The sequence below is a fragment of the Artibeus jamaicensis genome, unplaced genomic scaffold (assembly GCF_021234435.1).
Source record: "Artibeus jamaicensis isolate MK-2021 breed Jamaican fruit bat unplaced genomic scaffold, CSHL_Jam_final contig_402, whole genome shotgun sequence".
Classification (NCBI taxonomy): Eukaryota; Metazoa; Chordata; class Mammalia; order Chiroptera; family Phyllostomidae; genus Artibeus; species Artibeus jamaicensis.
Genome location: NW_026521818.1, coordinates 19,900,246 through 19,914,201, shown reverse-complemented (window position 1 = coordinate 19,914,201; position 13,956 = coordinate 19,900,246).

Sequence of the window (13,956 nt, the reverse complement as noted above, 5' to 3'; positions counted from 1 at the left end):
AACCCTGGCCAGGTGGCTCAGTTGGTTAGCATGTCCTTGTGAAATGCCATGGTCGTGGGTTCCATCCCCAGTCAGGGCACGCACAAGAATCAACCAATGAATGCATAGATAACTGGAACAACAAATAAATGTCTCCCTCTCTCTCTCTCTTTGTCTCTCTCAAATCAATAAAGAAATTTAAAAAAATTCAACAGGTAAATATTTATGGGGTAATAACAGTGACTCTATTTAAATGTATGCTGATAATATAAATTATGGTTGCAAGAATTGTTCCATTTTAGAAAGTATCTTCATATAATATTATCAAATAGATAAAATTTAAAAGATTATGTCTTTGAATTTAATTACAGCTTATTTTTAAAGCGGTATTCATTAGAATACATCTTTAACATAATAAAGAATATCAGCCATTTTTTAAAGAGCATTTTCATTTTTATATATTTTTATTTCTTTTTTTTAAAGATTTTATTTGTTTAAGCTCTGGCTGGTGTAGCTCAGTGGATTGAGCACAGGCCTGTGAAGCAAAGGGTCACTGGTTTGATTCCTAGTCAGGGCACATTGCCTGAGTTGCAGGCCAGGTCCTGCAACTGGGCACATGAGAGGTAACCACACACTGATGTTTCTCTCCCATTCTTTCTCCTTCCCTTCCCCTCTCTCTAAAAATAAATAAATAAAGTATTTTTAAAAAGATTTTATTTATTTATCTTTAGAGGGGAAGGGAAGGAGAGAGGGAGAGAAATAATCAGTGTATAGTTGTCCCTCGTGTATCCCCTGCTGGGAACTGGCCTGGAACCCAGGCATGTGCCCTGACTGGGAATCGAACCACAATACTCTGGTTCGGAGGCCCACGTTCAATCCACTGAGCTACACCACCCAGGGCAGAGTATCAGCCAATTTAAAAATTTTATTTAATAGTGAAATAACAGGTCATCTTATTAAACTTTTAATTTTGCATTTGTATATATTTTTAAAGATTTTATTTATTTATCTTTAGAGGGGATGGGAAGGAGACAGGGAGAGAAATATAATGTATGGTTGCCTCTTGTGTGTCCCCTGCCGGGAACTGTCCTGCAACCCAAGCATGTGCCCTCCTGACTGGGAATTGAACCGCGATACTCTGGTTCGGAGGCCCGCGTTCAATCCACTGAGCTACATCAGCCAGGGCTTGCATTTGTATATTTAAATAAATGGCAAAACTCTGATATCTGCTCTATATTGTTTTAGTGATCAGTACCATTGTAATAATATATGCAAAAAATTTAAATATTTACTTTAAAAAAATCACAGAATATTTCTGTGGGAGGCAATAGCAACAAAAACTAAAACTTATTTCACAATGCCAATATTTTAATAAATAAATAGGATTTATTATAAAATGATTTATAAATAATTGAAATTTATTTCATATAATAAACAGAAATAGATAACACACTGACTAATAGAAAACAGTGGAGGATTTTATTTAAAAATGGAGTTGGAGCAACAAACAAACTAGACATGTTTCTCAGAATAACTACCAAACAAATCACAGGCTAAAATACAGGGTACAGCACAAATACCTTACCAACCTTACCTTACCAACCACACTCAAACAGGCATTACTTCTGCCAGACCCTATGTATACATTTCGAGAATTTTGAGATATTGTAGAAACATGTTATGATTTAGATTTGTGCGTTTGCTTTCTTTTGCCTGTACATTATCCAAACTGCTTCTTCTTTAGGAATTATTCCCTACTGTGTGCACTTTTGGTGGGACTCCATTCTATGCCTTCAACTATAGATGACAGATAGTTAAGTCCTGCCCTAGAGGCCATAGGGGCTAGTGCCTACACTTAGCCAGTGGACCTTTGTATCCAAGAGTGAATGATATAAACGTGAAGGGGCAAATACAAATTACTAAGGGTAGCTGCAATCATATCAAGAGGTGAGGACTTCCAGCCAAGATCCAGGTGTAGGTGGAAACACTGTGCTTCCTCGCACAACCAAGTTTAAAGACAACAAAGTTTTAGTAACAAAAACGCAACCAAAACATAGAAAATTGAACTGCACAGAAGTCCAACAACAATAAACCATTCAGCCAGACCGGTAAGAGGGACAAAGTCATTGGCTGGTGGAGTGGGTCAGGCAGGAAAAAGCGGCCAGACTGACGGGCCTGCGGGAGGTGGTTGGCAGATCCCAGGCATGGGGTGGCAACTGGAAGACCCAATAAGGGCTCAAGGTGCCTGGCTGACCACAGTCACACATTCGCCGCAGATAAAGCAGGCACCAAACCATTATTATATGAAATGTTAAAGGGACTTATCTAAGAAAAAGATAAAAAAATATGAACAGTGAAAGGACAGCAAACTCAGTTATTAACAACCACACCTAAAACAAAAGCAAACTAAGAGGACAGCTAGATCAGGAGCGGGACCAGAGAAATGGAGATCACACGGAGGGGTAGCAACAGGGGAGTGGGAGGAGGAGAAGGTACAGAGAATAAGTAGCATAGATGGTAGGTAGAAAATAGATGGGGGGGCAAGAATAGTAGGGGAAATATAGAATCTAAAGAACTTGTGACACATGGACATAAACGAAAGGGGAAATGGGGGGAGAGGGTGTGCAGGGTGGAGGGGAATGAAGGGGGAGAAGTGGGACAACTGTAATGGCATAATCAATAAAATATATTTTAAAAAAATTTTAAACAGGTGAAAGAGGGTTTACTCCTGTTAAAATAAAGTGGTGAAACTTCCTTCTTGAGTCTGCTTGTATCTTGAGACTAATTCTGTAAGTCTTATCAAATTTGTGCACTATCCAAGTTTATTCTAAAAGATTTCTTTCCTGCTTATGATAGTCAATTTCTTCAGCTTACAACTAATAATCATAGCTTATTTTATCATTATGCCAGGATCCAGGTAACATCATCAGGAAAAGGTACAGAATTTTGATAGAGAATTTCATATTTATATATGAAAAGGTAGAAAATTTCATATTATACATGAAATGTCCTTTTTGTCTCTTGGTATAGTCTTTGTTTTAAAGGGTATTTTTTCTGATATAAGTATTGCTACCTGGGCTTTTCTTTCATTTTCTTTTGCATAAAATATCTTTTTCCCATTCATTTACTTTCAGTTTGTGTGTACCCTTGAATATGAAGTGGGTCTCTTGTAGACAGCATATGTATGGGTCTTATTTTTCTTTTCTATTCAGCCACCCTATGTCTTTTGATTAGGACATTATTGGTAGGTATGTAGTCATTGCCATTTTAGTTATTCACATTTTTTTATCTTTTCTTCTGCTTCTTAAAGAAGTCCCTTTAACATTTCTTGTAATGTGAGTTTGGTGGCGACGAAGTCAGAAAAGTATTTCAACAAACAGCACTACTAGAACTGACTAGCTATGTAAAAACAAAAATGAACCTAGATTCATTTCTTACATCCTACACAAAATTAAATTGAAATTAATTATAGACCAAATTATAAAAGCAAAAAGCTTTCTTTTGAGTTTTCTGCTCATCAAAAGACATCACTAATAAAACATACCTGAGCCTCAGGCTGGGAAAAAATATTTGCAATACCTGCATCTGATAAAGCATTTGTGTCCAGCATATATATACATAATTCCTGCAAGTAATAAAAAGAAAAAAAGCTAATAAAAATCAGCAAAAAATTTGAACAGGCATTTTATAAAGTAGTATCTAAAAATAGTAAATGAGGACATGAAAATATGCTTAATATTCATCCTTAGTCATCTAGGCAGTGCAAATGCAAATCACAATGTATATACCACAGCATCATTAAAATGGCAAATATGAAAAGACAACACCAAATGTTGAGAATGTGGTGTAATCTAAACTTTCACTTGTCACTAGAGGTAGTATAAAATAGTATAACTAATTTGGAAATTGTCCTAGTAGTTTCTCATAAAGTTAAAAGTACTACCCTAAGATTCAGAGATTTCAGTTTTATTTAATTACTCAAGAGAAATGAAAACATATATATATATATATATACACACACACACACACACATATATACACACATATATATATACACATATGTACCATGATGTCCATAGCAGTTTTCTTCATAATAGTTCCAAACTGGAGACAACTGAAATGTCCATCATCGGAATGGATAAACAAAGTGTAATATAAACAGAAAATGGAATACTCTTCAGCAATAAAAAGGAACAATCTTCTAAAACATGCTACATCATGAAAAAAACTCTTAAAGTTTTATGCTGAATAAAAGAATCCAGACATAATAGAGTACAGACTGTATGGTTCAATTTATATAGAGTTTTACAATAAACAAGCTAATCTGTGGTGAAAGAATGCCACACAGAGCTTGCCTCTGGGAAAGAGGAGAAATGTGGGGATTAACTGGAAAGTTGCTTAAGGGATTTTACTTAGGAGATAAAAATATTCTATATTTTAATAGATGGGGTCACAGTGGTATGTGCAATTGTCACAACTCATCAAACTTTAAACTTAAAATGTATACATTTCACAGTATATATTTTTTTCCTCCATTTACAAAGAAAAATGTATCTTGGGAATAAGGGTGGGGTTAAACCACAGTGAAACTGAGTTCAGTCATTTCTTATCACAATATTTTTGCATGATTTGATTTGTGATCATTTGTTTGTATTACTTTGATTAAAATTTATTTCAAGTACTTGTACAGACTTCTCAGTTAATATGGTAGAATAAAAACATCTGAAACTCCCCCTTTTCCCAACCCTAACGATAGAATAACAAATAGGACCAAACTAGCCAAAATACCTTTCAAAGAAAAGGACAGAGCTTCATGACATACATTTCAAAATATGCAACAGAAAATACTAGAGAGAGTCCAAACCTCCAACACACACAGGCACACATACAAAGACAAAGAGACAGAGAGAGAGATTATGCAAGAAATGTAAATAAAAAGGTTTTTAAAATTATGCTAACATCCTCAAACAGAGAAAGATCAACCAATGCACAAAAGTTGCATCAGCACAAGGAAAAAATATGGACATATTTAATTCAAATGTCCCTGTGGGGGGAGGGAAACTATGATGAAAGGTGTTAGCCAACACAAGCTATGAGTTTGGAAATGTTACCTTTTCATTGGGTAAATTATTGCTCTTAATGATCTGAGAGGTCTGGAAATGAGAAAATAGGGAAGAATGGATATTAAGAAGGCCACTCGTAATGTATGCCTCAAACAACAAATCTTATCTAGGAAAAAGAATAATTGAAGAAAAGGAAGTTTTTATCTTATGGAAGAACGTAATATGAACCTAAACCTAGTAAAAGCAGATAGTCTTAAAGAAGAGATGCTAAACAACGAAATTGAATGAGGAGGAAAATTGCAGAGCTAAGAAATAAGTTGAGAAGCAAAATTAAACCAAACAGGAAAAAATGACTAAATTTAGCAACTATGGACTTGGGCAATAATTATATAACTAACAAAGAAAGAAGTTTTTAGATAACCATGATGAATGTAGAAGAAAATAAGAGTATTAAAGTAAGTGGGAAGCCAATAATAGACCAGAACAAAGGTAATTTGTGTCACAGAAGTAAGGACAGCAACATGCAAAATGGGAAAGGTATGCAAAGTGGGAAAGGTTTGCAAGGGCAAAACAAAAGAAACATTTTCAGAAACTAGTAAGAATTGAATCTGTAGAAAAATATTATATCATATTTCAGGGAAAATATTATGAATTATGATATATCAAAACATGTCTTAGGTAAGTTCATAAAACTTTTTTTAAAAGTAATGGAAGAGTTTTTCAGGAAGAAAAATCAGGCTTAATATGTGGTGGAGATGGGAGGGGCCCATCACATCGGCCACACCCTGATCCACAACCATATCCAATGCCATTGGAAATCCAGCAATAGTCTACAAGGAGCGAATAAAAGAATTATGCAACCCCAAAATATTATGCCTTCTGGCAAACTGAGTAATTATTCAAATATAAAGTCAGGAGGTAGACATTCTCAAATAATAGACAGACAGTTTTAAAAAAAAAGGAATGAAGCATGAACTATATAATAGTGAACCTTTCTTACAAAAAAAGACAACAAAATATTCTGCCCAAGTTAGAAATGATGACCTGAAATGATGACCTGAGAGATCATAGCATATATGGGTTAATGTAAATGTGTAACAATAAGATTATTATAGGGTTTCTAATTAGAGGAGGGAAATGTCATATTGGTAAATTATAACTTATGAAAACAATAATAAAACCAGAATTGGGAGAAAATTTAATATATCCATTTTCTCACCTTTCTTAGTGACAAATCAATAAATATGGTGAATAAATTTATTTAACATCAAGGTGTATAAATAAAAAAGATAGTGTAAGTATATTATTTACACATTATAAAGGGAATTGTTAGAACTAAAAATATCATTACAATTGATAAAATCAGAAAGTGAGAAAGAGAAAAGAGGTAAGAGAAAATGTAGTGTGTTAATTATCTAATCTTTCATAAGAGACTTCAACAAATACTGTCTAAAGCCGCTACATCAAGAGGTTGTGGTTAGGTAAAATATACAAACTTATGAATGTTTCCATTTCAAATTATGGGAAGAAAAGTGTCTATCACATACACTTAACCCAAGTAACAGCAAGAAAAGCCACATACAAGAAGGCCAGAGACAAAGCATTTGAACACAAAAATAAAACCTAAAATTGGATGAAATCATTAAAACCAAATATATTTGTTAGACATCAAATATAAATGAGTTATATTCACACAAAGATTATCAGATTTGATAAAATAAAAACAAAACCAAACAATATGTTGTATGTACAAGAAACACCCAGAGCTAAAGCACTCAGGTTATATGGAAAAATAAGACATAGTAGACAAATAATAACAAGAAATATGAAGTCAAAATATTAATACAAGGATTAAATCCAAAGCAAATGTTAAACAAGATGGAGGTTCATTTTGTAAGTATGAGGTACACAATTTATGATGAGGAAAGCTGAAATAAATGTGTTCATTTATAATAAGAGATAAAAACTCTGCAAGAAGGGACAGACAGAAACAGTATTAATGGTAGATTTTTAACTTGGCTTTGTAGACTTATGACAGATCAACTACACAACAAAATAAATTATAGGGAGAATTTAATGAAATAACTGATACATAGGGTTGTCCAAAAAGTCTGTTATGTTCTTCCATAAAATAAAAGACACATTTTTCATTTTCATTTTTCATTTCCAATAACTTTATTGATTTGGATCAATAAGTCAGCTATCTCCCACTACTGGCTTCATGTGGGTAGAGGCCAGGGGTGCTGCTAAACATCTCCCAATGCATAAGGCAGCCCCATAGCAAAGAATTATTTGGCCAACATGTCAATAGTATTAAGAAACTTTGCAAGTCACTTTTGACATGTTCAGTCAGTCACCTACCTTCTCCACATGCTGCACAGACTTTTCTTTTTTATGTTTTGCTTTGCAGGATGATGCCCAACCAGCTGAGCCTTTTTTTATGTTTCAATCCCATTTTTGCCTTTCTTGAAATACTAAAGCATAACAGGCCAAAAATGTTGCATATCCTTTTCTATCTTCAATATTAAAATGGCTGCACAAAAACTCACGAATTTTGATAAGTTTTTTAAAAGCACACTGCTATGACAGCTGTCACAAAACAATCTAACAAAATTGTTTCAAATGAAGTTAAAAACAACTGAGCACTACTAGAGCCATTGTATGGAAAAAATTAAATTTTTGGCCAACCTAGTACTTTTGCTAACAGATACACCAAACCGTGTAACTAAAAGAGTATACACCTCCTCTTCAAGGCCCCATGGAAAATTTACAAAAACCAAGGCCACACTAACAACACAAATAATTTTCAAATACCTCCATGAATGCATGAAGAACAGATCATAATACATGGATATACTGCAGTGGAATTATAAATTAATAGTCATAAAGAGAAAAATCTAACTGCAGAAAAATTATACAGTTTCCTCTTAAATACTTCAAAATCAAAGTGAAAATAAACTTTATAAAATAAAGATAATACATCATCTATCCAAAAGTTCAGGCCTCAGACAACACTCATGGCTTTATCCATGTAAGCAATTAAAATAGAGTCTAAAATAAATTAATTATTGAGCCAAAAATCTGAATAATAACAAGAAGAGGAAACCATGTATTTTTCAAGGAAAACATAAGGGATAAGATTATAATAGCTAAAGCGGAAATTACTGATTTGGAAAACAGAAAATCAGTAAAATTGATGAAGCCTGGAGTGTGGATGAAGTCTGTGGTTATTAGGGGAAGGGAGAAGACATGGAGAAAAGGGCAGTTGGGGAAGGCTCTCAGGAACCAGTCTGTAGCATAAAACAAACATACAAACAAACAAACAAACAAACAAACACCTTTTCCTTATGAAGGCCTTCAAACATTTACAAAATTAGAGAAATACAGAGTCTGTACAGAAGGTATCCAGCCATATAATATGAAAAATAGAGACATTTATTGAAGAAGATACAAGCTACAATAAACATTGTACATGGGACAATGATGACTTCAAAGTAGGCACCTTAGCCTCATACAGTTCTCCCAAATTGCCAGTAGCTGCCCCTTTATATTTTCCTGAATCTCATCAATCATCTAAAATCTCTTCCCTCTCAAAGGTGATTTGAGTTTTGGGAAAAGCCAGAAGTTGCAGGGCACCAAATCCAGGATATAGGGATGCTGAGTCACCTGAGTGATTCCCCATTTTGCTGAACTGCAGGAGACGTGATATGTGAGCAGGTACATTGTGGTGATGAAGCTGCCAACACCAGTTGCCCATAGCTGCAGCCTTCTGAATTATCTGAACAGTTTCCACAGAGGAATGTTCAAGCTTTGTGTACAATTTGATGCAGATTCATTACTCTGCTTGCTCAGTCATTTTGCATGTGATGGCCACAGTATATATGCTCACTCAGTGGTGTGTACCACCCTCACTGACTAGTATAGTGAAATTATAACTGTTCATGCATGTACATTCCAGTCCACTCTCCTTGACTGCCAGATCACATCGATGTTGCACAAATTGGTCTTGTTGTATTGACAATAGTTGCACTTTTTCCAGACAGACCAGTATCTATATATACATCCATATATCCAATGCCACACTCTCTGTATTACTGTAGCTTTTATAGTAATTCTTCAGTATTGTGATTTTTCTTCAGCATTGTGTAGGCTGTTCTGAGGCTTTTTGCCTCTTCATACAATCGTGAATAGAAAAATCTAACCACAGAAAAATTGTACAATTTTTAGAGTCAGTTTAACAATATCCACAAAATAACTTGCTGGGAATTAATTTGTACCTTCTTGGCTCTACATATCAAGTCAAGAAAAACCAACATCTTAACAATATTGAGTCTTTTTATCTATGAACAGGCAACATCTCTCCACTTATTTATACCTTCTTTTATTTCTTTCTTCAGAGTTCTATAGTTTTCCTCATCCGGATCTTGTATATATTTTGTTACATGTATACATAAGACTTTCTTGGCAAATGTTCATGGATATGTAGAAAAGCACTTTATTTGTTTATATTGACCTTGTATCCTGCAAACTTCCTATAATCACTTATTAGTTACAGAAGTTTTTGTTGATTCTTTGGAGTTTTCTAGATAGACAATTGTGTAATTGTGAAGAAAGGCAGTTTTAGTTCTTCCTTCCCAATTTGTATAACTTTTATTTCTTTACCTTATTTAAGTACAGTGTTGGACTGGTGAGAGGGGAGATCCTTGCCTTGGCCCCAATCTTAGGGGGAAAGCGTTCAGTTTCTCAGCATTAAGTTAGGATGTTAGCTCCAGGTTTGTTGTTTATTCTCTATCAAGTCAGGTAGTTCTCCTCTCTTCTTAGTTGGTGAAGAGTTTTTATCGTGAATGGGTATTGTGTTTTTCAAATGCTTTTTCTGCATCTGTTGATAAAATCAGAAGGCATTTCCTCATTAATTGACTTTAAAATGTTGAACCAGTATTCCATATCTGGAATAAATCTCCATGGATCACAGTGCATGATTCTTTTTATAAATCACTGGATTCAATTTGTAGCTATTTTGTTGAGGGTTTCTTGCATGTATGGTCACAAAAGATGTTGGTCTGTAATTTTTTCATATAATTTCTTTGTCTATGTTTGATATTAGGGGAATGCTGACCTCATAAAATGAGTCTAGAAAGTGTTCCCTCTACTCTTTTCTGGAAGAGATTGTAGAAAAGTAATATTATTTGTTCCTGAAATGTTTGGCGAAATTCCAGTAAATTTGTAGAAACCATCTGGACAGGTCATTTCTCTTTTGGAAAATATTAATTATTAATTCAATTTTTAAAAACTAAGTATAGAGCTATTCAGATTGCCTGTTTGGCCTTGTGTGAGACCTAGTAGTTGGTGTCTTTCAAGGCATTAGTCCATTTTATTTAAGTTTTCCAGTTTGTAGCATAGAATTGTTCATACTATCCTTTTATTGTCCTTTTCATGTCCATAGGGTAAGTAATTATGTTTTCATTTCTGATATTAGTAATCTGTTTTTTTTTTAATTTTTTTGTAAAGATTTTATTTACTTTTAGAGAGGGGAAGGGAGGGAGAAAGAGAGAGAGAGAAACATCGATGTGTAGACCTGGCCTGCAACTCAGGCATGTGCCCTGACTGGGAATCAAACCTGCGGCCCTTTGGTTTGCAACCTGTGCTCAATCCACTGAGCTACACCAGCCAGGGCAGTAATCTGTGTTCTTTCTCTGATATTTTTTCAAAGAATTAAGCAACTTTTATTTTTAATTTCATTGATATCTGCTGTAATTTTTATATTTTATTTTCCTCTATTTTATATTTTGAATTTAATTTGCTCTTCTTTTTCTAGTTCCCCAATGTGAAAGCTGAGATTATCAATGTTAGGTCTCTCCTTTTTTTTTCCTGACGTATATGATGAATGCTGTACATTTCCTTTTAAACACTTTGTCACTGCATCCTACAAATTTTGTTAAGTTGTAATTTCATTTTAACTTAGCTCAAGATATTCTTCAGTTTTTTCTTGAGATTTATTTTTTGACATGTGCTGTTTGGAAGTGTGTTGTTTAAAATCCAAATATTTTGGGATTTTCCAGCTACTTTTTGTTATTCATTCCTAGTTCAATTCCATTGCATGATTTCTATTCTCTTAAAAATTGTTAAGGTCTATTTTTTGGCCCAGAGTGTGGTCTATCATGGTGAATGTTTTATGTGAACTTGAGAGGAATGTGTATTCTGCTGTCATTGGTTGAAGTATTCTATGATGTCACCAGATTCAGTTGATTTGCTGATGCTTTTCTGTTCGGCTATGTCCTTAATGGTTTTCTGCTTGCTGGTTATGCTGATTACTGAATACACAGCTTTACCAGTTATCAACATTTTGCATTTTATTTCATCTATTAACTTTCTTTCTCATTTTTTCACTCCCACAAAAATGAAATGGCTTAACTTTACACTGATAGCGGATGGGTAAAAATGAGTTGAGCCCTGGCCAGTGTGGCTCAGCTGGTTGGGTGTTGTCCTGCAAACCAAAATGTCACAGGTTTGATTCCCAGTTGGGTTGCGGGTTTGGTCTGTGGTCAGGGTGTGTTTCAGCTTGTACAAAAAGGCAACCGATTAATGTTTCTCTCTCACACCAATGTCTCTTTCCCTCTCTTTCTCTCTCCCTTCCCCTCTTCCCAAACCCTTTATTCCTTCCTCTATCTTTCTAAAAAACAATGAAAAAATGTCCTCAGGTGAGGATTAAAAACTTCTTTTTGATTTAGTTGAGCCAAATAATAAAAAACGAAAACCTTACATATTTTCTCAATAATATTACATTTATTAAAAATGATAGATTCACAGAAGGTTGCAAAGAAAGTAGAGAGGCCCTATTAACGCTTCACAGAATTTTCCCCAATGGTTGCTTATGTAGCTACAGTTCAGTGTGAAGCACAGGAGATCGACCTTGGTACAATGTGTGTCTGCAGTTCTGTGCCAGCTGGTTACACCACTAATCACTTAGCGAACTGCTCCCCCACCACAAAGATCGCCTTTGACTTATCATAGTCTATTGGTATTGACACTTTACTGGTGTAGAAACCTTACCACCCTTTATGAGCCATTACCTGTCTCTATTTAAATGTTATAAATACAATACAAGGTGGGACAAAAGTAAGTTTACAGTTGTTCATATGGCAAATAATACAATAATTGATAAATAATATGAAAAGCATAAACTCTGCTTCCCATACTCACAACTGTAAACCTACTTTTGTCCCTCCCTGCATTTCCTCTACATACACCGAGCAGCGTGTGAGACAGTATTACAATTTTTGCTTTAATCATCAGGCATAACTTAGAAAAGCAAGGTAAAGTCTATTGTATTTATCCATATTTTTTATAGTTGCATTTTTTCTTCTTTCTTCCTTCCTGACACTACAAGATGCCTTCTGTCATCATTTCCATTCTGTTTAGAGAATTATTTAGCCATTATTTTGGGGTAGGTCTGTGGGAGACAAAACTTCTATGTTTCCTTCATCTGAGAATACTTGATTTTCTCCTTCATTCCTGAAGGGTCTTTTCACTGGGGATAAAATTGTCCACTGATTATTCTTTTCTTTCAGCACTTGAGAAATGTGGGGCACTTCCTGTGGGCCTCCATGCTGTCTGTGAGAAATCTTCTGTCATTCAAATTGTTTTTGCCTAAGAGTAAGGGGTCATTTTTCTTACTGCTTTCTTTGTGTTTAATTTTCGTGAGTGTAACTATATGGATTCCTTTGGGTTTATACTGTTTGGGATTCACTCAGCTTCTTAAATCTGTATGTTTGTTTCCTTTGCTAAACAGGACAAATTTTTAAATCATTTCTTCAGGTAGTTTTTTAGCAGCTCTACCCTCTTTCTCTTTTTCTGAGATTCTGATGACCAAATGTTAGATTTTGTGTTATAGTTTCACAGGTCCTTGAAACTCTGGTTGGTTGTTAGTTTCGATCTATTTTTTCTTTGTTGTTAGTTTGGGTAATTTTCATTATTTTACTTCAAGTTTATTAATCCTTTCCTCTGTCCTCTCCATTTTGGTTTTAATCCTATCCATTAAGCTTAAAAATTTTGATTATTATATTTTTCACTTCCAAGAATATCTTTTCCTTCATTTCTTGCATGTTCACAAATGCTCACTGAGACATTTTGTCATGGCTGCTTTAAAACCATTGCCAGCTACTTCTAACATCTGTGTCATCTCAATATTGATGAGTAAGATTTTCTTTTCTCATCTAAGTTGAGATTTTCCTAGTTCATGGTATGATGAGTCATTTTCAATTATGTTTGGATATTAGACTTTGGATCATATCTAAGTCATCTGTGTTAGCAGCCTCCTGTGACACTGTGCAGTGGGTTGGGGAGAAGTGTTGCCTTGTTACTGCTAGATAGCAGTAGAAGTTCAAGTTCTGCTTCTGTTGACATACTGGGGGTTGGAGGAGCTCTGTGTTATTGCCGGGCAGGTGTGGAAGTACCAGCTGCCTTCTAACCTTCGGCTATACCACTCTGGCTAGAAGGGAAAGGGGTGCTTTGTTACTGCTCTCCACGTGGCTCCCCCCTGGCTCCATAAGACACCACGGGATGGCGACGATTAAAGCCCTGACCCTACTCCAGCTCCTGTGGTACCCACCATCCCAGCACATCCTAGCAGGCAGCACACTTCATTACTGTTAGTGGGAGTGCAGGCTGAGGTTGTCCACTCACACCAAACTTTGGCAAGTATAGCGAAACAGTATCAGAAAATATAACCGTGATACTATTGTCTCACCTCCCCAAGTTAAAAATACATTCTTAATGTTTCATAGTTTTCAATCCCCCTAGATCCCATAGACTGCCTCAAAAATGTAATTTTACACCTGTGTTCAAATAAAAATCCCAGATAAGCTGCAAAGTTGGCATTTGGTTGTTGGACCAAATCAGTTCCCCTTTCTTTTCC